The sequence below is a fragment of the Gouania willdenowi genome, unplaced genomic scaffold (genome assembly GCF_900634775.1).
Source record: "Gouania willdenowi unplaced genomic scaffold, fGouWil2.1 scaffold_371_arrow_ctg1, whole genome shotgun sequence".
In the NCBI taxonomy this organism is placed as follows: Eukaryota; Metazoa; Chordata; class Actinopteri; order Blenniiformes; family Gobiesocidae; genus Gouania; species Gouania willdenowi.
Window position 1 is genome coordinate 93,557 of NW_021145132.1, and position 18,594 is coordinate 112,150.

Genomic DNA, 18,594 nt, shown 5'->3' on the forward strand with positions numbered 1-18,594 from the left:
ATCTGAAAAAACATAGACACAAAATGACAGCATTAAGGCACACTTTGTTGGTTTCAAATAAAAGTGTTAAAACTTACAGCACACGGTATTCCCAGACAGTCTCCCATTCAAGTACTAACCATGCCCGGCTTTGTTTAGCTTCCGAGATCAGACGAGATCGGGCTTGATCAGAGCGGTATGGCCGTAAGCAAGTGACAGGAACAAAAAAAGCCTTCTCATACCTACTCAATCACTGCACTTTTGGTGGATTGGAGACTGTGAATGCAGAATCTGAAAAAAACACACACAAAGCAAGCTTGCATTTAGACACTCTTCTTTGGTTTCAAATAAAAGTGTTCAAAACTTACAGCACACGGTATTCCCAGACAGTCTCCCATTCAAGTACTAACCATGCCCGGCTTTGTGTAGCTTCCGAGATCAGACGAGATCGGGCTTGATCAGAGCGGTATGGCCGTAAGCAAGTGACAGGAACAAAAAAAGCCTTCTCATACCTACTCAATCACTGCACTTTTGGTGGATTGGAGACTGTGAATGCAGAATCTGAAAAAACATACACACAAAATGACAGCATTAAGGCACACTTTGTTGGTTTCAAATAAAAGTGTTTAAAACTTACAGCACACGGTATTCCCAGACAGTCTCCCATTCAAGTACTAACCATGCCCGGCTTTGTTTAGCTTCCGAGATCAGACGAGATCGGGCTTGATCAGAGCGGTATGGCCGTAAGCAAGTGACAGGAACAAAAAAAGCCTTCTCATACCTACTCAATCACTGCACTTTTGGTGGATTGGAGACTGTGAATGCAGAATCTGAAAAAAACACACACATAAAGCAAGCTTGCATTTAGACACTCTTCTTTGGTTTCAAATAAAAGTGTTCAAAACTTACAGCACACGGTATTCCCAGACAGTCTCCCATTCAAGTACTAACCATGCCCGGCTTTGTTTAGCTTCCGAGATCAGACGAGATCGGGCTTGATCAGAGCGGTATGGCCGTAAGCAAGTGACAGGAACAAAAAAAGCCTTCTCATACCTACTCAATCACTGCACTTTTGGTGGATTGGAGACTGTGAATGCAGAATCTGAAAAAAAAACACACACAAAGCAAGCTTGCTTTTAGACACTCTTCTTTGGTTTCAAATAAAAGTGTTCAAAACTTACAGCACACGGTATTCCCAGACAGTCTCCCATTCAAGTACTAACTACGCCCGGCTTTGTGTAGCTTCCGAGATCAAACGAGATCGGGCTTGATCAGAGCGGTATGGCCGTAAGCAAGTGACAGGAACAAAAAAAGCCTTCTCATACCTACTCAATCACTGCACTTTTGGTGGATTGGAGACTGTGAATGCAGAATCTGAACAAACATAGATACAAAATGACAGCATTAAGGCACACTTTGTTGGTTTCAAATAAAAGTGTTTAAAACTTACAGCACACGGTATTCCCAGACAGTCTCCCATTCAAGTACTAACCATGCCCGGCTTTGTTTAGCTTCCGAGATCAGACGAGATCGGGCTTGATCAGAGCGGTATGGCCGTAAGCAAGTGACAGGAACAAAAAAAGCCTTCTCATACCTACTCAATCACTGCACTTTTGGTGGATTGGAGACTGTGAATGCAGAATCTGAAAAAAAACACACACACAAAGCAAGCTTGCATTTAGACACTCTTCTTTGGTTTCAAATAAAAGTGTTCAAAACTTACAGCACACGGTATTCCCAGACAGTCTCCCATTCAAGTACTAACCATGCCCGGCTTTGTGTAGCTTCCGAGATCAGACGAGATCGGGCTTGATCAGAGCGGTATGGCCGTAAGCAAGTGACAGGAACAAAAAAAGCCTTCTCATACCTACTCAATCACTGCACTTTTGGTGGATTGGAGACTGTGAATGCAGAATCTGAAAAAAAACACAATACAAAGCAAGCTTGCATTTAGGACACTCTTCTTTGGTTTCAAATAAAAGTGTTCAAAACTTACAGCACACGGTATTCCCAGACAGTCTCCCATTCAAGTACTAACCATGCCCGGCTTTGTTTAGCTTCCGAGATCAGACGAGATCGGGCTTGATCAGAGCGGTATGGCCGTAAGCAAGTGACAGGAACAAAAAAAGCCTTCTCATACCTACTCAATCACTGCACTTTTGGTGGATTGGAGACTGTGAATGCAGAATCTGAAAAAAAACACACACAAAGCAAGCTTGCATTTAGACACTCTTCTTTGGTTTCAAATAAAAGTGTTCAAAACTTACAGCACACGGTATTCCCAGACAGTCTCCCATTCAAGTACTAACCATGCCCGGCTTTGTTTAGCTTCCGAGATCAGACGAGATCGGGCTTGATCAGAGCGGTATGGCCGTAAGCAAGTGACAAGAACAAAAAAAGCCTTCTCATACCTACTCAATCACTGCACTTTTGGTGGATTGGAGACTGTGAATGCAGAATCTGAAAAAAAAACACACACAAAGCAAGCTTGCATTTAGACACTCTTCTTTGGTTTCAAATAAAAGTGTTCAAAACTTACAGCACACGGTATTCCCAGACAGTCTCCCATTCAAGTACTAACCATGCCCGGCTTTGTTTAGCTTCCGAGATCAGACGAGATCGGGCTTGATCAGAGCGGTATGGCCGTAAGCAAGTGACAGGAACAAAAAAAGCCTTCTCATACCTACTCAATCACTGCACTTTTGGTGGATTGGAGACTGTGAATGCAGAATCTGAAAAAAACACACTACAAAAGCAAGCTTGCATTTAGACACTCTTCTTTGGTTTCAAATAAAAGTGTTCAAAACTTACAGCACACGGTATTCCCAGACAGTCTCCCATTCAAGTACTAACCATGCCCGGCTTTGTGTAGCTTCCGAGATCAGACGAGATCGGGCTTGATCAGAGCGGTATGGCCGTAAGCAAGTGACAGGAACAAAAAAAGCCTTCTCATACCTACTCAATCACTGCACTTTTGGTGGATTGGAGACTGTGAATGCAGAATCTGAAAAAAAACACACACAAAGCAAGCTTGCATTTAGACACTCTTCTTTGGTTTCAAATAAAAGTGTTCAAAACTTACAGCACAAGGTATTCCCAGACAGTCTCCCATTCAAGTACTAACCATGCCCGGCTTTGTTTAGCTTCCGAGATCAGACGAGATCGGGCTTGATCAGAGCGGTATGGCCGTAAGCAAGTGACAGGAACAAAAAAAGCCTTCTCATACCTACTCAATCACTGCACTTTTGGTGGATTGGAGACTGTGAATGCAGAATCTGAAAAAAAACACACTACAAAGCAAGCTTGCATTAGACACTCTTCTTTGGTTTAAAAAAAAAGTGTTCAAAACTTACAGCACACGGTATTCCCAGACAGTCTCCCATTCAAGTACTAACCATGCCCGGCTTTGTGTAGCTTCCGAGATCAGACGAGATCGGGCTTGATCAGAGCGGTATGGCCGTAAGCAAGTGACAGGAACAAAAAAAGCCTTCTCATACCTACTCAATCACTGCACTTTTGGTGGATTGGAGACTGTGAATGCAGAATCTGAACAAACATAGATACAAAATGACAGCATTAAGGCACACTTTGTTGGTTTCAAATAAAAGTGTTTAAAACTTACAGCACACGGTATTCCCAGACAGTCTCCCATTCAAGTACTAACTACGCCCGGCTTTGTTTAGCTTCCGAGATCAGACGAGATCGGGCTTGATCAGAGCGGTATGGCCGTAAGCAAGTGACAGGAACAAAAAAAGCCTTCTCATACCTACTCAATCACTGCACTTTTGGTGGATTGGAGACTGTGAATGCAGAATCTGAAAAAAAAACACACACAAAGCAAGCTTGCATTTAGACACTCTTCTTTGGTTTCAAATAAAAGTGTTCAAAACTTACAGCACACGGTATTCCCAGACAGTCTCCCATTCAAGTACTAACCACGCCCGGCTTTGTGTAGCTTCCGAGATCAGACGAGATCGGGCTTGATCAGAGCGGTATGGCCGTAAGCAAGTGACAGGAACAAAAAAAGCCTTCTCATACCTACTCAATCACTGCACTTTTGGTGGATTGGAGACTGTGAATGCAGAATCTGAAAAAAAACACACACAAATGCAAGCTTGCATTTAGGACACTCTTCTTTGGTTTCAAATAAAAGTGTTTAAAACTTACAGCACACGGTATTCCCAGACAGTCTCCCATTCAAGTACTAACCATGCCCGGCTTTGTTTAGCTTCCGAGATCAGACGAGATCGGGCTTGATCAGAGCGGTATGGCCGTAAGCAAGTGACAGGAACAAAAAAAGCCTTCTCATACCTACTCAATCACTGCACTTTTGGTGGATTGGAGACTGTGAATGCAGAATCTGAAAAAAAACACACACACAAAGCAAGCTTGCATTTAGACACTCTTCTTTGGTTTCAAATAAAAGTGTTCAAAACTTACAGCACACGGTATTCCCAGACAGTCTCCCATTCAAGTACTAACCATGCCCGGCTTTGTGTAGCTTCCGAGATCAGACGAGATCGGGCTTGATCAGAGCGGTATGGCCGTAAGCAAGTGACAGGAACAAAAAAAGCCTTCTCATACCTACTCAATCACTGCACTTTTGGTGGATTGGAGACTGTGAATGCAGAATCTGAACAAACATAGATACAAAATGACAGCATTAAGGCACACTTTGTTGGTTTCAAATAAAAGTGTTTAAAACTTACAGCACACGGTATTCCCAGACAGTCTCCCATTCAAGTACTAACCATGCCCGGCTTTGTTTAGCTTCCGAGATCAGACGAGATCGGGCTTGATCAGAGCGGTATGGCCGTAAGCAAGTGACAAGAACAAAAAAAGCCTTCTCATACCTACTCAATCACTGCACTTTTGGTGGATTGGAGACTGTGAATGCAGAATCTGAAAAAAAAAAAACACACAAACAAAGCAAGCTTGCATTTAGACACTCTTCTTTGGTTTCAAATAAAAGTGTTCAAAACTTACAGCACACGGTATTCCCAGACAGTCTCCCATTCAAGTACTAACCATGCCCGGCTTTGTGTAGCTTCCGAGATCAGACGAGATCGGGCTTGATCAGAGCGGTATGGCCGTAAGCAAGTGACAGGAACAAAAAAAGCCTTCTCATACCTACTCAATCACTGCACTTTTGGTGGATTGGAGACTGTGAATGCAGAATCTGAAAAAAACATAGACACAAAATGCAAGCTTGCATTTAGACACTCTTCTTTGGTTTCAAATAAAAGTGTTCAAAACTTACAGCACACGGTATTCCCAGACAGTCTCCCATTCAAGTACTAACCATGCCCGGCTTTGTTTAGCTTCCGAGATCAGACGAGATCGGGCTTGATCAGAGCGGTATGGCCGTAAGCAAGTGACAGGAACAAAAAAAGCCTTCTCATACCTACTCAATCACTGCACTTTTGGTGGATTGGAGACTGTGAATGCAGAATCTGAAAAAAAAAAACACACAAACAAAGCAAGCTTGCATTTAGACACTCTTCTTTGGTTTCAAATAAAAGTGTTCAAAACTTACAGCACACGGTATTCCCAGACAGTCTCCCATTCAAGTACTAACCATGCCCGGCTTTGTGTAGCTTCCGAGATCAGACGAGATCGGGCTTGATCAGAGCGGTATGGCCGTAAGCAAGTGACAGGAACAAAAAAAGCCTTCTCATACCTACTCAATCACTGCACTTTTGGTGGATTGGAGACTGTGAATGCAGAATCTGAAAAAATATAAATACATAATGACAGCATTAAGGCACACTTTGTTGGTTTCAAATAAAAGTGTTTAAAACTTACAGCACACGGTATTCCCAGACAGTCTCCCATTCAAGTACTAACCATGCCCGGCTTTGTTTAGCTTCCGAGATCAGACGAGATCGGGCTTGATCAGAGTGGTATGGCCGTAAGCAAGTGACAGGAACAAAAAAAGCCTTCTCATACCTACTCAATCACTGCACTTTTGGTGGATTGGAGACTGTGAATGCAGAATCTGAAAAAAAAAACACACACAAAGCAAGCTTGCATTTAGACACTCTTCTTTGGTTTCAAATAAAAGTGTTCAAAACTTACAGCACACGGTATTCCCAGACAGTCTCCCATTCAAGTACTAACCACTGCCCGGCTTTGTGTAGCTTCCGAGATCAGACGAGATCGGGCTTGATCAGAGCGGTATGGCCGTAAGCAAGTGACAGGAACAAAAAAAGCCTTCTCATACCTACTCAATCACTGCACTTTTGGTGGATTGGAGACTGTGAATGCAGAATCTGAAAAAAAAAAACACACAAAGCAAGCTTGCATTTAGACACTCTTCTTTGGTTTCAAATAAAAGTGTTCAAAACTTACAGCACACGGTATTCCCAGACAGTCTCCCATTCAAGTACTAACCATGCCCGGCTTTGTGTAGCTTCCGAGATCAGACGAGATCGGGCTTGATCAGAGCGGTATGGCCGTAAGCAAGTGACAGGAACAAAAAAAGCCTTCTCATACCTACTCAATCACTGCACTTTTGGTGGATTGGAGACTGTGAATGCAGAATCTGAAAAAAACATAGATACAAAAAGCAAGCTGCATTAAGGCACACTTTGTTGGTTTCAAATAAAAGTGTTTAAAACTTACAGCACACGGTATTCCCAGACAGTCTCCCATTCAAGTACTAACCATGCCCGGCTTTGTTTAGCTTCCGAGATCAGACGAGATCGGGCTTGATCAGAGCGGTATGGCCGTAAGCAAGTGACAGGAACAAAAAAAGCCTTCTCATACCTACTCAATCACTGCACTTTTGGTGGATTGGAGACTGTGAATGCAGAATCTGAAAAAAAACACACACAAAGCAAGCTTGCATTTAGACACTCTTCTTTGGTTTCAAATAAAAGTGTTCAAAACTTACAGCACACGGTATTCCCAGACAGTCTCCCATTCAAGTACTAACCATGCCCGGCTTTGTTTAGCTTCCGAGATCAGACGAGATCGGGCTTGATCAGAGCGGTATGGCCGTAAGCAAGTGACAGGAACAAAAAAAGCCTTCTCATACCTACTCAATCACTGCACTTTTGGTGGATTGGAGACTGTGAATGCAGAATCTGAAAAAAAACACAGATACAAAATGACAGCTTGCATTTAGACACTCTTCTTTGGTTTCAAATAAAAGTGTTCAAAACTTACAGCACACGGTATTCCCAAGCAGTCTCCCATTCAAGTACTAACCATGCCCGGCTTTGTTTAGCTTCCGAGATCAGACGAGATCGGGCTTGATCAGAGCGGTATGGCCGTAAGCAAGTGACAGGAACAAAAAAAGCCTTCTCATACCTACTCAATCACTGCACTTTTGGTGGATTGGAGACTGTGAATGCAGAATCTGAAAAAAACACACACACAAAGCAAGCTTGCATTTAGACACTCTTCTTTGGTTTCAAATAAAAGTGTTCAAAACTTACAGCACACGGTATTCCCAGACAGTCTCCCATTCAAGTACTAACCATGCCCGGCTTTGTTTAGCTTCCGAGATCAGACGAGATCGGGCTTGATCAGAGCGGTATGGCCGTAAGCAAGTGACAGGAACAAAAAAAGCCTTCTCATACCTACTCAATCACTGCACTTTTGGTGGATTGGAGACTGTGAATGCAGAATCTGAAAAAAAAAAACTACACAAAGCAAGCTTGCATTTAGACACTCTTCTTTGGTTTCAAATAAAAGTGTTCAAAACTTACAGCACACGGTATTCCCAGACAGTCTCCCATTCAAGTACTAACCATGCCCGGCTTTGTTTAGCTTCCGAGATCAGACGAGATCGGGCTTGATCAGAGCGGTATGGCCGTAAGCAAGTGACAGGAACAAAAAAAGCCTTCTCATACCTACTCAATCACTGCACTTTTGGTGGATTGGAGACTGTGAATGCAGAATGTGAAAAAAACACACACACAAAGCAAGCTTGCATTTAGACACTCTTCTTTGGTTTCAAATAAAAGTGTTCAAAACTTACAGCACACGGTATTCCCAGACAGTCTCCCATTCAAGTACTAACCATGCCCGGCTTTGTGTAGCTTCCGAGATCAAACGAGATCGGGCTTGATCAGAGCGGTATGGCCGTAAGCAAGTGACAGGAACAAAAAAAGCCTTCTCATACCTACTCAATCACTGCACTTTTGGTGGATTGGAGACTGTGAATGCAGAATCTGAAAAAAAACACACACAAATGCAAGCTTGCATTAGGCACACTCTTCTTTGGTTTCAAATAAAAGTGTTTAAAACTTACAGCACACGGTATTCCCAGACAGTCTCCCATTCAAGTACTAACCATGCCCGGCTTTGTTTAGCTTCCGAGATCAGACGAGATCGGGCTTGATCAGAGCGGTATGGCCGTAAGCAAGTGACAGGAACAAAAAAAGCCTTCTCATACCTACTCAATCACTGCACTTTTGGTGGATTGGAGACTGTGAATGCAGAATCTGAAAAAAAACACACTCACAAAGCAAGCTTGCATTTAGACACTCTTCTTTGGTTTCAAATAAAAGTGTTCAAAACTTACAGCACACGGTATTCCCAGACAGTCTCCCATTCAAGTACTAACCATGCCCGGCTTTGTGTAGCTTCCGAGATCAGACGAGATCGGGCTTGATCAGAGCGGTATGGCCGTAAGCAAGTGACAGGAACAAAAAAAGCCTTCTCATACCTACTCAATCACTGCACTTTTGGTGGATTGGAGACTGTGAATGCAGAATCTGAAAAAACATAGATACAAAATGACAGCATTAAGGCACACTTTGTTGGTTTCAAATAAAAGTGTTTAAAACTTACAGCACACGGTATTCCCAGACAGTCTCCCATTCAAGTACTAACCACGCCCGGCTTTGTTTAGCTTCCGAGATCAGACGAGATCGGGCTTGATCAGAGTGGTATGGCCGTAAGCAAGTGACAGGAACAAAAAAAGCCTTCTCATACCTACTCAATCACTGCACTTTTGGTGGATTGGAGACTGTGAATGCAGAATCTGAAAAAAAAACACACACAAAGCAAGCTTGCATTTAGACACTCTTCTTTGGTTTCAAATAAAAGTGTTCAAAACTTACAGCACACGGTATTCCCAGACAGTCTCCCATTCAAGTACTAACCACGGCCCGGCTTTGTGTAGCTTCCGAGATCAGACGAGATCGGGCTTGATCAGAGCGGTATGGCCGTAAGCAAGTGACAGGAACAAAAAAAGCCTTCTCATACCTACTCAATCACTGCACTTTTGGTGGATTGGAGACTGTGAATGCAGAATCTGAAAAAAACACTAGATACAAAGCAAGCTTGCATTTAGACACTCTTCTTTGGTTTCAAAAAAAAGTGTTCAAAACTTACAGCACACGGTATTCCCAGACAGTCTCCCATTCAAGTACTAACCATGCCCGGCTTTGTTTAGCTTCCGAGATCAGACGAGATCGGGCTTGATCAGAGCGGTATGGCCGTAAGCAAGTGACAGGAACAAAAAAAGCCTTCTCATACCTACTCAATCACTGCACTTTTGGTGGATTGGAGACTGTGAATGCAGAATCTGAAAAAAACACACACATAAAGCAAGCTTGCATTTAGACACACTTTGTTGGTTTCAAATAAAAGTGTTTAAAACTTACAGCACACGGTATTCCCAGACAGTCTCCCATTCAAGTACTAACCATGCCCGGCTTTGTTTAGCTTCCGAGATCAGACGAGATCGGGCTTGATCAGAGCGGTATGGCCGTAAGCAAGTGACAGGAACAAAAAAAGCCTTCTCATACCTACTCAATCACTGCACTTTTGGTGGATTGGAGACTGTGAATGCAGAATCTGAAAAAAAAACACACACAAAGCCAGCTTGCATTTAGACACTCTTCTTTGGTTTAAAAAAAAAGTGTTCAAAACTTACAGCACACGGTATTCCCAGACAGTCTCCCATTCAAGTACTAACCATGCCCGGCTTTGTTTAGCTTCCGAGATCAGACGAGATCGGGCTTGATCAGAGCGGTATGGCCGTAAGCAAGTGACAGGAACAAAAAAAGCCTTCTCATACCTACTCAATCACTGCACTTTTGGTGGATTGGAGACTGTGAATGCAGAATCTGAAAAAAAACACACACAAAGCAAGCTTGCATTTAGACACTCTTCTTTGGTTTCAAATAAAAGTGTTCAAAACTTACAGCACACGGTATTCCCAGACAGTCTCCCATTCAAGTACTAACCATGCCCGGCTTTGTGTAGCTTCCGAGATCAGACGAGATCGGGCTTGATCAGAGCGGTATGGCCGTAAGCAAGTGACAGGAACAAAAAAAGCCTTCTCATACCTACTCAATCACTGCACTTTTGGTGGATTGGAGACTGTGAATGCAGAATCTGAAAAAAAAACACACACACAGCAAGCTTGCATTTAGACACTCTTCTTTGGTTTCAAATAAAAGTGTTCAAAACTTACAGCACACGGTATTCCCAGACAGTCTCCCATTCAAGTACTAACCATGCCCGGCTTTGTTTAGCTTCCGAGATCAGATGAGATCGGGCTTGATCAGAGTGGTATGGCCGTAAGCAAGTGACAGGAACAAAAAAAGCCTTCTCATACCTACTCAATCACTGCACTTTTGGTGGATTGGAGACTGTGAATGCAGAATCTGAAAAAAAACACACACAAAGCAAGCTTGCATTTAGACACTCTTCTTTGGTTTCAAATAAAAGTGTTCAAAACTTACAGCACACGGTATTCCCAGACAGTCTCCCATTCAAGTACTAACCATGCCCGGCTTTGTTTAGCTTCCGAGATCAGACGAGATCGGGCTTGATCAGAGCGGTATGGCCGTAAGCAAGTGACAGGAACAAAAAAAGCCTTCTCATACCTACTCAATCACTGCACTTTTGGTGGATTGGAGACTGTGAATGCAGAATCTGAAAAAAAACACACACAAAAGCAAGCTTGCATTTAGACACTCTTCTTTGGTTTCAAATAAAAGTGTTCAAAACTTACAGCACACGGTATTCCCAGACAGTCTCCCATTCAAGTACTAACCATGCCCGGCTTTGTGTAGCTTCCGAGATCAAACGAGATCGGGCTTGATCAGAGCGGTATGGCCGTAAGCAAGTGACAGGAACAAAAAAAGCCTTCTCATACCTACTCAATCACTGCACTTTTGGTGGATTGGAGACTGTGAATGCAGAATCTGAAAAAAAACACACACAAAGCAAGCTTGCATTTAGACACTCTTCTTTGGTTTCAAATAAAAGTGTTCAAAACTTACAGCACACGGTATTCCCAGACAGTCTCCCATTCAAGTACTAACCATGCCCGGCTTTGTTTAGCTTCCGAGATCAGACGAGATCGGGCTTGATCAGAGCGGTATGGCCGTAAGCAAGTGACAGGAACAAAAAAAGCCTTCTCATACCTACTCAATCACTGCACTTTTGGTGGATTGGAGACTGTGAATGCAGAATCTGAAAAAAAAACACACACAAAGCAAGCTTGCATTTAGACACTCTTCTTTGGTTTCAAATAAAAGTGTTCAAAACTTACAGCACACGGTATTCCCAGACAGTCTCCCATTCAAGTACTAACCATGCCCGGCTTTGTGTAGCTTCCGAGATCAGACGAGATCGGGCTTGATCAGAGCGGTATGGCCGTAAGCAAGTGACAGGAACAAAAAAAGCCTTCTCATACCTACTCAATCACTGCACTTTTGGTGGATTGGAGACTGTGAATGCAGAATCTGAAAAAAAACACACACAAAGCAAGCTTGCATTTAGACACTCTTCTTTGGTTTCAAATAAAAGTGTTCAAAACTTACAGCACACGGTATTCCCAGACAGTCTCCCATTCAAGTACTAACCATGCCCGGCTTTGTGTAGCTTCCGAGATCAGACGAGATCGGGCTTGATCAGAGCGGTATGGCCGTAAGCAAGTGACAGGAACAAAAAAGCCTTCTCATACCTACTCAATCACTGCACTTTTGGTGGATTGGAGACTGTGAATGCAGAATCTGAAAAAAACAAGACACAAAATGACAGCTTGCATTTAGACACTCTTCTTTGGTTTCAAATAAAAGTGTTAAAACTTACAGCACACGGTATTCCCAGACAGTCTCCCATTCAAGTACTAACCATGCCCGGCTTTATTTAGCTTCTGAGATCAGATGAGATCGGGCTTGATCAGAGCAGTATGGCAGTAAGCAAGTGACAGGAACAAAAAAAGCCTTCTCATACCTACTCAATCACTGCACTTTTGGTGGATTGGAGACTGTGAATGCAGAATCTGAAAAAAAAACACACACAAAGCAAGCTTGCATTTAGACACTCTTCTTTGGTTTCAAATAAAAGTGTTCAAAACTTACAGCACACGGTATTCCCAGACAGTCTCCCATTCAAGTACTAACCATGCCCGGCTTTGCGTAGCTTCCGAGATCAGACGAGATCGGGCTTGATCAGAGCGGTATGGCCGTAAGCAAGTGACAGGAACAAAAAAAGCCTTCTCATACCTACTCAATCACTGCACTTTTGGTGGATTGGAGACTGTGAATGCAGAATCTGAAAAAAACATAGATACAAATGCAGCTTGCATTTAGGACACTCTTGTTGGTTTCAAATAAAAGTGTTTAAAACTTACAGCACACGGTATTCCCAGACAGTCTCCCATTCAAGTACTAACCATGCCCGGCTTTGTTTAGCTTCCGAGATCAGACGAGATCGGGCTTGATCAGAGCGGTATGGCAGTAAGCAAGTGACAGGAACAAAAAAAGCCTTCTCATACCTACTCAATCACTGCACTTTTGGTGGATTGGAGACTGTGAATGCAGAATCTGAAAAAAAACACACACACAAAGCAAGCTTGCATTTAGACACTCTTCTTTGGTTTCAAATAAAAGTGTTTAAAACTTACAGCACACGGTATTCCCAGACAGTCTCCCATTCAAGTACTAACCACTGCCCGGCTTTGTGTAGCTTCCGAGATCAGACGAGATCGGGCTTGATCAGAGCGGTATGGCCGTAAGCAAGTGACAGGAACAAAAAAAGCCTTCTCATACCTACTCAATCACTGCACTTTTGGTGGATTGGAGACTGTGAATGCAGAATCTGAAAAAACATAGATACAAAATGACAGCATTAAGGCACACTTTGTTGGTTTCAAATAAAAGTGTTTAAAACTTACAGCACACGGTATTCCCAGACAGTCTCCCATTCAAGTACTAACCATGCCCGGCTTTGTTTAGCTTCCGAGATCAGACGAGATCGGGCTTGATCAGAGCGGTATGGCCGTAAGCAAGTGACAGGAACAAAAAAAGCCTTCTCATACCTACTCAATCACTGCACTTTTGGTGGATTGGAGACTGTGAATGCAGAATCTGAAAAAAACACACACACAAAGCAAGCTTGCATTTAGACACTCTTCTTTGGTTTCAAATAAAAGTGTTCAAAACTTACAGCACACGGTATTCCCAGACAGTCTCCCATTCAAGTACTAACCATGCCCGGCTTTGCGTAGCTTCCGAGATCAGACGAGATCGGGCTTGATCAGAGCGGTATGGCCGTAAGCAAGTGACAGGAACAAAAAAAGCCTTCTCATACCTACTCAATCACTGCACTTTTGGTGGATTGGAGACTGTAAATGCAGAATCTGAAAAAAAACACAAAACAAAGCAAGCTTGCATTTAGACACTCTTCTTTGGTTTCAAATAAAAGTGTTTCAAAACTTACAGCACACGGTATTCCCAGACAGTCTCCCATTCAAGTACTAACCACTGCCCGGCTTTGTGTAGCTTCCGAGATCAGACGAGATCGGGCTTGATCAGAGCGGTATGGCCGTAAGCAAGTGACAGGAACAAAAAAAGCCTTCTCATACCTACTCAATCACTGCACTTTTGGTGGATTGGAGACTGTGAATGCAGAATCTGAAAAAACATAGATACAAAATGACAGCATTAAGGCACACTTTGTTGGTTTCAAATAAAAGTGGTTAAAACTTACAGCACACGGTATTCCCAGACAGTCTCCCATTCAAGTACTAACCATGCCCGGCTTTGTTTAGCTTCCGAGATCAGACGAGATCGGGCTTGATCAGAGCGGTATGGCCGTAAGCAAGTGACAGGAACAAAAAAAGCCTTCTCATACCTACTCAATCACTGCACTTTTGGTGGATTGGAGACTGTGAATGCAGAATCTGAAAAAAAAACACACACAAAGCAAGCTTGCATTTAGACACTCTTCTTTGGTTTCAAATAAAAGTGTTCAAAACTTACAGCACACGGTATTCCCAGACAGTCTCCCATTCAAGTACTAACCATGCCCGGCTTTGCGTAGCTTCCGAGATCAGACGAGATCGGGCTTGATCAGAGCGGTATGGCCGTAAGCAAGTGACAGGAACAAAAAAAGCCTTCTCATACCTACTCAATCACTGCACTTTTGGTGGATTGGAGACTGTGAATGCAGAATCTGAAAAAAAACACTACACAAATGACAGCTTGCATTAAGACACACTTCTTTGGTTTCAAATAAAAGTGTTCAAAACTTACAGCACACGGTATTCCCAGACAGTCTCCCATTCAAGTACTAACCATGCCCGGCTTTGTTTAGCTTCCGAGATCAGACGAGATCGGGCTTGATCAGAGCGGTATGGCCGTAAGCAAGTGACAGGAACAAAAAAAGCCTTCTCATACCTACTCAATCACTGCACTTTTGGTGGATTGGAGACTGTGAATGCAGAATCTGAAAAAAAACACACACAAAGCAAGCTTGCATTTAGACACTCTTCTTTGGTTTCAAATAAAAGTGTTCAAAACTTACAGCACACGGTATTCCCAGACAGTCTCCCATTCAAGTACTAACCATGCCCGGCTTTGTGTAGCTTCCGAGATCAGACGAGATCGGGCTTGATCAGAGCGGTATGGCCGTAAGCAAGTGACAGGAACAAAAAAAGCCTTCTCATACCTACTCAATCACTGCACTTTTGGTGGATTGGAGACTGTGAATGCAGAATCTGAAAAAAAACACTACACAAAGCAAGCTTGCATTTAGGACACTCTTCTTTGGTTTCAAATAAAAGTGTTCAAAACTTACAGCACACGGTATTCCCAGACAGTCTCCCATTCAAGTACTAACCATGCCCGGCTTTGTTTAGCTTCCGAGATCAGACGAGATCGGGCTTGATCAGAGCGGTATGGCCGTAAGCAAGTGACAGGAACAAAAAAAGCCTTCTCATACCTACTCAATCACTGCACTTTTGGTGGATTGGAGACTGTGAATGCAGAATCTGAAAAAAACACACATACAAAGCAAGCTTGCATTTAGACACTCTTCTTTGGTTTCAAATAAAAGTGTTCAAAACTTACAGCACACGGTATTCCCAGACAGTCTCCCATTCAAGTACTAACCATGCCCGGCTTTGTGTAGCTTCCGAGATCAGACGAGATCGGGCTTGATCAGAGCAGTATGGCCGTAAGCAAGTGACAGGAACAAAAAAAGCCTTCTCATACCTACTCAATCACTGCACTTTTGGTGGATTGGAGACTGTGAATGCAGAATCTGAAAAAAAAACACACACAAAGCAAGCTTGCATTTAGACACTCTTCTTTGGTTTCAAATAAAAGTGTTCAAAACTTACAGCACACGGTATTCCCAGACAGTCTCCCATTCAAGTACTAACCATGCCCGGCTTTGTGTAGCTTCCGAGATCAGACGAGATCGGGCTTGATCAGAGCGGTATGGCCGTAAGCAAGTGACAGGAACAAAAAAAGCCTTCTCATACCTACTCAATCACTGCACTTTTGGTGGATTGGAGACTGTGAATGCAGAATCTGAAAAAAAAACACACACAAAGCAAGCTTGCATTTAGACACTCTTCTTTGGTTTCAAATAAAAGTGTTCAAAACTTACAGCACACGGTATTCCCAGACAGTCTCCCATTCAAGTACTAACCACTGCCCGGCTTTGTGTAGCTTCCGAGATCAAACGAGATCGGGCTTGATCAGAGCGGTATGGCCGTAAGCAAGTGACAGGAACAAAAAAAGCCTTCTCATACCTACTCAATCACTGCACTTTTGGTGGATTGGAGACTGTGAATGCAGAATCTGAAAAAAACATAGATACAAAATGACAGCATTAAGGCACACTTTGTTGGTTTCAAATAAAAGTGTTTAAAACTTACAGCACACGGTATTCCCAGACAGTCTCCCATTCAAGTACTAACCATGCCCGGCTTTGTTTAGCTTCCGAGATCAGACGAGATCGGGCTTGATCAGAGCGGTATGGCCGTAAGCAAGTGACAGGAACAAAAAAAGCCTTCTCATACCTACTCAATCACTGCACTTTTGGTGGATTGGAGACTGTGAATGCAGAATCTGAAAAAAACAAACACAAAAAGCAAGCTGCATTAAGACACTCTTCTTTGGTTTCAAATAAAAGTGTTCAAAACTTACAGCACACGGTATTCCCAGACAGTCTCCCATTCAAGTACTAACCATGCCCGGCTTTGTTTAGCTTCCGAGATCAGACGAGATCGGGCTTGATCAGAGCGGTATGGCCGTAAGCAAGTGACAGGAACAAAAAAAGCCTTCTCATACCTACTCAATCACTGCACTTTTGGTGGATTGGAGACTGTGAATGCAGAATCTGAAAAAAAACACACACAAAGCAAGCTTGCATTTAGACACTCTTCTTTGGTTTCAAATAAAAGTGTTCAAAACTTACAGCACACGGTATTCCCAGACAGTCTCCCATTCAAGTACTAACCATGCCCGGCTTTGTGTAGCTTCCGAGATCAGACGAGATCGGGCTTGATCAGAGCGGTATGGCCGTAAGCAAGTGACAGGAACAAAAAAAGCCTTCTCATACCTACTCAATCACTGCACTTTTGGTGGATTGGAGACTGTGAATGCAGAATCTGAAAAAAACATAGATACAAAATGACAGCATTAAGGCACACTTTGTTGGTTTCAAATAAAAGTGTTAAAACTTACAGCACACGGTATTCCCAGACAGTCTCCCAATCAAGTACTAACCATGCCCGGTTTTGTTTAGCTTCCGAGATCAGACGAGATCGGGCTTGATCAGAGCGGTATGGCCGTAAGCAAGTGACAGGAACAAAAAAAGCCTTCTCATACCTACTCAATCACTGCACTTTTGGTGGATTGGAGACTGTGAATGCAGAATCTGAAAAAAAAACACACACAAAGCAAGCTTGCATTTAGACACTCTTCTTTGGTTTCAAATAAAAGTGTTCAAAACTTACAGCACACGGTATTCCCAGACAGTCTCCCATTCAAGTACTAACCATGCCCGGCTTTGTGTAGCTTCCGAGATCAGACGAGATCGGGCTTGATCAGAGCGGTATGGCCGTAAGCAAGTGACAGGAACAAAAAAAGCCTTCTCATACCTACTCAATCACTGCACTTTTGGTGGATTGGAGACTGTGAATGCAGAATCTGAAAAAACATAGATACAAAATGACAGCATTAAGGCACACTTTGTTGGTTTCAAATAAAAGTGTTAAAACTTACAGCACACGGTATTCCCAGACAGTCTCCCATTCAAGTACTAACCATGCCCGGCTTTGTTTAGCTTCCGAGATCAGACGAGATCGGGCTTGATCAGAGTGGTATGGCCGTAAGCAAGTGACAGGAACAAAAAAAGCCTTCTCATACCTACTCAATCACTGCACTTTTGGTGGATTGGAGACTGTGAATGCAGAATCTAAAAAAAAAACACACACAAAGCAAGCTTGCATTTAGACACTCTTCTTTGGTTTCAAATAAAAGTGTTTAAAACTTACAGCACACGGTATTCCCAGACAGTCTCCCATTCAAGTACTAACCATGCCCGGCTTTGTGTAGCTTCCGAGATCAGACGAGATCGGGCTTGATCAGAGCGGTATGGCCGTAAGCAAGTGACAAGAACAAAAAAAGCCTTCTCATACCTACTCAATCACTGCACTTTTGGTGGATTGGAGACTGTGAATGCAGAATCTGAAAAAAAAACACTACACAAATGACAGCTGCATTAGGACACTCTTCTTTGGTTTCAAATAAAAGTGTTCAAAACTTACAGCACACGGTATTCCCAGACAGTCTCCCATTCAAGTACTAACCATGCCCGGCTTTGTTTAGCTTCCGAGATCAGACGAGATCGGGCTTGATCAGAGCGGTATGGCCGTAAGCAAGTGACAGGAACAAAAAAAACCTTCTCATACCTACTCAATCACTGCACTTTTGGTGGATTGGAGACTGTGAATGCAGAATCTGAAAAAAAACACACACAAAGCAAGCTTGCATTAGACACTCTTCTTTGGTTCAAATAAAAGTGTTCAAACTTACAGCACACGGTATTCCCAGACAGTCTCCATTCAGTACTAACCATGCCCGGCTTTGTTTGTAGCTTCCGAGATCAGCCGAGATCGGGCTTTGATCAGAGCGGTATGGCCGTAAGCAAGTGACAGGGGAACAAAAAAAAGCCTTCTCATACCTTACTAATCACTGCACTTTTGGTGGATGGAGACGTGAATGCAGATTGAAAAACATAGACACAAAATGACAGCATTAAGGCACACTTTGTTGTTTCAAATAAAAGTGTTTAAAACAGAACACACGGTATTCCCAGACAGCTTCCCATTCAAGTTACTAACCA

At 42.9% G+C, this 18,594-nt stretch overlaps 67 pseudogenes; all 67 read right to left on the reverse strand.

The window, feature by feature from the left end:
* Nucleotides 1-70: 70 nt before the first annotated feature.
* On the reverse strand, nt 71-189 carry LOC114459979 (uncharacterized; annotated as a pseudogene).
* A 151-nt stretch (nt 190-340) lies between these two features.
* LOC114459916 (uncharacterized) lies at nt 341-459 on the reverse strand (annotated as a pseudogene).
* Nucleotides 460-609: 150 nt separating this feature from the next.
* On the reverse strand, nt 610-728 carry LOC114459980 (uncharacterized; annotated as a pseudogene).
* A 153-nt stretch (nt 729-881) lies between these two features.
* On the reverse strand, nt 882-1,000 carry LOC114459981 (uncharacterized; annotated as a pseudogene).
* A 153-nt stretch (nt 1,001-1,153) lies between these two features.
* Nucleotides 1,154-1,272, reverse strand: LOC114459962 (uncharacterized; annotated as a pseudogene).
* A 150-nt stretch (nt 1,273-1,422) lies between these two features.
* Nucleotides 1,423-1,541, reverse strand: LOC114459982 (uncharacterized; annotated as a pseudogene).
* Nucleotides 1,542-1,695: 154 nt separating this feature from the next.
* LOC114459917 (uncharacterized) lies at nt 1,696-1,814 on the reverse strand (annotated as a pseudogene).
* A 154-nt stretch (nt 1,815-1,968) lies between these two features.
* LOC114459983 (uncharacterized) lies at nt 1,969-2,087 on the reverse strand (annotated as a pseudogene).
* A 152-nt stretch (nt 2,088-2,239) lies between these two features.
* Nucleotides 2,240-2,358, reverse strand: LOC114459984 (uncharacterized; annotated as a pseudogene).
* Nucleotides 2,359-2,511: 153 nt separating this feature from the next.
* On the reverse strand, nt 2,512-2,630 carry LOC114459985 (uncharacterized; annotated as a pseudogene).
* A 153-nt stretch (nt 2,631-2,783) lies between these two features.
* LOC114459919 (uncharacterized) lies at nt 2,784-2,902 on the reverse strand (annotated as a pseudogene).
* A 152-nt stretch (nt 2,903-3,054) lies between these two features.
* LOC114459988 (uncharacterized) lies at nt 3,055-3,173 on the reverse strand (annotated as a pseudogene).
* Nucleotides 3,174-3,325: 152 nt separating this feature from the next.
* Nucleotides 3,326-3,444, reverse strand: LOC114459920 (uncharacterized; annotated as a pseudogene).
* Nucleotides 3,445-3,594: 150 nt separating this feature from the next.
* Nucleotides 3,595-3,713, reverse strand: LOC114459911 (uncharacterized; annotated as a pseudogene).
* A 153-nt stretch (nt 3,714-3,866) lies between these two features.
* LOC114459948 (uncharacterized) lies at nt 3,867-3,985 on the reverse strand (annotated as a pseudogene).
* Nucleotides 3,986-4,139: 154 nt separating this feature from the next.
* On the reverse strand, nt 4,140-4,258 carry LOC114459986 (uncharacterized; annotated as a pseudogene).
* A 154-nt stretch (nt 4,259-4,412) lies between these two features.
* On the reverse strand, nt 4,413-4,531 carry LOC114459921 (uncharacterized; annotated as a pseudogene).
* A 150-nt stretch (nt 4,532-4,681) lies between these two features.
* On the reverse strand, nt 4,682-4,800 carry LOC114459987 (uncharacterized; annotated as a pseudogene).
* Nucleotides 4,801-4,958: 158 nt separating this feature from the next.
* LOC114459922 (uncharacterized) lies at nt 4,959-5,077 on the reverse strand (annotated as a pseudogene).
* Nucleotides 5,078-5,232: 155 nt separating this feature from the next.
* Nucleotides 5,233-5,351, reverse strand: LOC114459989 (uncharacterized; annotated as a pseudogene).
* Nucleotides 5,352-5,508: 157 nt separating this feature from the next.
* On the reverse strand, nt 5,509-5,627 carry LOC114459923 (uncharacterized; annotated as a pseudogene).
* Nucleotides 5,628-5,777: 150 nt separating this feature from the next.
* Nucleotides 5,778-5,896, reverse strand: LOC114459894 (uncharacterized; annotated as a pseudogene).
* Nucleotides 5,897-6,050: 154 nt separating this feature from the next.
* LOC114459965 (uncharacterized) lies at nt 6,051-6,170 on the reverse strand (annotated as a pseudogene).
* A 153-nt stretch (nt 6,171-6,323) lies between these two features.
* Nucleotides 6,324-6,442, reverse strand: LOC114459925 (uncharacterized; annotated as a pseudogene).
* A 154-nt stretch (nt 6,443-6,596) lies between these two features.
* On the reverse strand, nt 6,597-6,715 carry LOC114459990 (uncharacterized; annotated as a pseudogene).
* Nucleotides 6,716-6,867: 152 nt separating this feature from the next.
* Nucleotides 6,868-6,986, reverse strand: LOC114459991 (uncharacterized; annotated as a pseudogene).
* A 156-nt stretch (nt 6,987-7,142) lies between these two features.
* On the reverse strand, nt 7,143-7,261 carry LOC114459999 (uncharacterized; annotated as a pseudogene).
* Nucleotides 7,262-7,414: 153 nt separating this feature from the next.
* Nucleotides 7,415-7,533, reverse strand: LOC114459992 (uncharacterized; annotated as a pseudogene).
* A 154-nt stretch (nt 7,534-7,687) lies between these two features.
* LOC114459993 (uncharacterized) lies at nt 7,688-7,806 on the reverse strand (annotated as a pseudogene).
* Nucleotides 7,807-7,959: 153 nt separating this feature from the next.
* On the reverse strand, nt 7,960-8,078 carry LOC114459954 (uncharacterized; annotated as a pseudogene).
* Nucleotides 8,079-8,232: 154 nt separating this feature from the next.
* LOC114459994 (uncharacterized) lies at nt 8,233-8,351 on the reverse strand (annotated as a pseudogene).
* A 154-nt stretch (nt 8,352-8,505) lies between these two features.
* On the reverse strand, nt 8,506-8,624 carry LOC114459926 (uncharacterized; annotated as a pseudogene).
* Nucleotides 8,625-8,774: 150 nt separating this feature from the next.
* LOC114459901 (uncharacterized) lies at nt 8,775-8,893 on the reverse strand (annotated as a pseudogene).
* A 153-nt stretch (nt 8,894-9,046) lies between these two features.
* On the reverse strand, nt 9,047-9,166 carry LOC114459969 (uncharacterized; annotated as a pseudogene).
* A 154-nt stretch (nt 9,167-9,320) lies between these two features.
* Nucleotides 9,321-9,439, reverse strand: LOC114459995 (uncharacterized; annotated as a pseudogene).
* A 153-nt stretch (nt 9,440-9,592) lies between these two features.
* LOC114459996 (uncharacterized) lies at nt 9,593-9,711 on the reverse strand (annotated as a pseudogene).
* A 153-nt stretch (nt 9,712-9,864) lies between these two features.
* LOC114459997 (uncharacterized) lies at nt 9,865-9,983 on the reverse strand (annotated as a pseudogene).
* A 152-nt stretch (nt 9,984-10,135) lies between these two features.
* On the reverse strand, nt 10,136-10,254 carry LOC114459927 (uncharacterized; annotated as a pseudogene).
* Nucleotides 10,255-10,407: 153 nt separating this feature from the next.
* On the reverse strand, nt 10,408-10,526 carry LOC114459888 (uncharacterized; annotated as a pseudogene).
* A 152-nt stretch (nt 10,527-10,678) lies between these two features.
* On the reverse strand, nt 10,679-10,797 carry LOC114459998 (uncharacterized; annotated as a pseudogene).
* A 153-nt stretch (nt 10,798-10,950) lies between these two features.
* Nucleotides 10,951-11,069, reverse strand: LOC114459955 (uncharacterized; annotated as a pseudogene).
* Nucleotides 11,070-11,221: 152 nt separating this feature from the next.
* Nucleotides 11,222-11,340, reverse strand: LOC114460000 (uncharacterized; annotated as a pseudogene).
* Nucleotides 11,341-11,493: 153 nt separating this feature from the next.
* Nucleotides 11,494-11,612, reverse strand: LOC114459928 (uncharacterized; annotated as a pseudogene).
* A 152-nt stretch (nt 11,613-11,764) lies between these two features.
* LOC114459929 (uncharacterized) lies at nt 11,765-11,883 on the reverse strand (annotated as a pseudogene).
* A 152-nt stretch (nt 11,884-12,035) lies between these two features.
* LOC114459968 (uncharacterized) lies at nt 12,036-12,154 on the reverse strand (annotated as a pseudogene).
* Nucleotides 12,155-12,307: 153 nt separating this feature from the next.
* Nucleotides 12,308-12,426, reverse strand: LOC114459905 (uncharacterized; annotated as a pseudogene).
* Nucleotides 12,427-12,579: 153 nt separating this feature from the next.
* On the reverse strand, nt 12,580-12,698 carry LOC114459904 (uncharacterized; annotated as a pseudogene).
* A 154-nt stretch (nt 12,699-12,852) lies between these two features.
* Nucleotides 12,853-12,972, reverse strand: LOC114459966 (uncharacterized; annotated as a pseudogene).
* Nucleotides 12,973-13,122: 150 nt separating this feature from the next.
* Nucleotides 13,123-13,241, reverse strand: LOC114460001 (uncharacterized; annotated as a pseudogene).
* Nucleotides 13,242-13,394: 153 nt separating this feature from the next.
* On the reverse strand, nt 13,395-13,513 carry LOC114459907 (uncharacterized; annotated as a pseudogene).
* A 154-nt stretch (nt 13,514-13,667) lies between these two features.
* On the reverse strand, nt 13,668-13,787 carry LOC114459967 (uncharacterized; annotated as a pseudogene).
* A 150-nt stretch (nt 13,788-13,937) lies between these two features.
* LOC114460002 (uncharacterized) lies at nt 13,938-14,056 on the reverse strand (annotated as a pseudogene).
* A 153-nt stretch (nt 14,057-14,209) lies between these two features.
* Nucleotides 14,210-14,328, reverse strand: LOC114459908 (uncharacterized; annotated as a pseudogene).
* Nucleotides 14,329-14,482: 154 nt separating this feature from the next.
* Nucleotides 14,483-14,601, reverse strand: LOC114460003 (uncharacterized; annotated as a pseudogene).
* A 152-nt stretch (nt 14,602-14,753) lies between these two features.
* Nucleotides 14,754-14,872, reverse strand: LOC114459931 (uncharacterized; annotated as a pseudogene).
* A 154-nt stretch (nt 14,873-15,026) lies between these two features.
* Nucleotides 15,027-15,145, reverse strand: LOC114460004 (uncharacterized; annotated as a pseudogene).
* Nucleotides 15,146-15,298: 153 nt separating this feature from the next.
* On the reverse strand, nt 15,299-15,417 carry LOC114459959 (uncharacterized; annotated as a pseudogene).
* Nucleotides 15,418-15,570: 153 nt separating this feature from the next.
* On the reverse strand, nt 15,571-15,689 carry LOC114459932 (uncharacterized; annotated as a pseudogene).
* Nucleotides 15,690-15,842: 153 nt separating this feature from the next.
* LOC114459970 (uncharacterized) lies at nt 15,843-15,962 on the reverse strand (annotated as a pseudogene).
* A 151-nt stretch (nt 15,963-16,113) lies between these two features.
* Nucleotides 16,114-16,232, reverse strand: LOC114460005 (uncharacterized; annotated as a pseudogene).
* Nucleotides 16,233-16,384: 152 nt separating this feature from the next.
* LOC114460006 (uncharacterized) lies at nt 16,385-16,503 on the reverse strand (annotated as a pseudogene).
* A 152-nt stretch (nt 16,504-16,655) lies between these two features.
* Nucleotides 16,656-16,774, reverse strand: LOC114459933 (uncharacterized; annotated as a pseudogene).
* A 150-nt stretch (nt 16,775-16,924) lies between these two features.
* On the reverse strand, nt 16,925-17,043 carry LOC114459944 (uncharacterized; annotated as a pseudogene).
* Nucleotides 17,044-17,196: 153 nt separating this feature from the next.
* LOC114459934 (uncharacterized) lies at nt 17,197-17,315 on the reverse strand (annotated as a pseudogene).
* A 149-nt stretch (nt 17,316-17,464) lies between these two features.
* Nucleotides 17,465-17,583, reverse strand: LOC114459906 (uncharacterized; annotated as a pseudogene).
* A 153-nt stretch (nt 17,584-17,736) lies between these two features.
* LOC114459935 (uncharacterized) lies at nt 17,737-17,855 on the reverse strand (annotated as a pseudogene).
* Nucleotides 17,856-18,009: 154 nt separating this feature from the next.
* Nucleotides 18,010-18,128, reverse strand: LOC114460007 (uncharacterized; annotated as a pseudogene).
* Between the last annotated feature and the right edge of the window lie 466 nt (nt 18,129-18,594).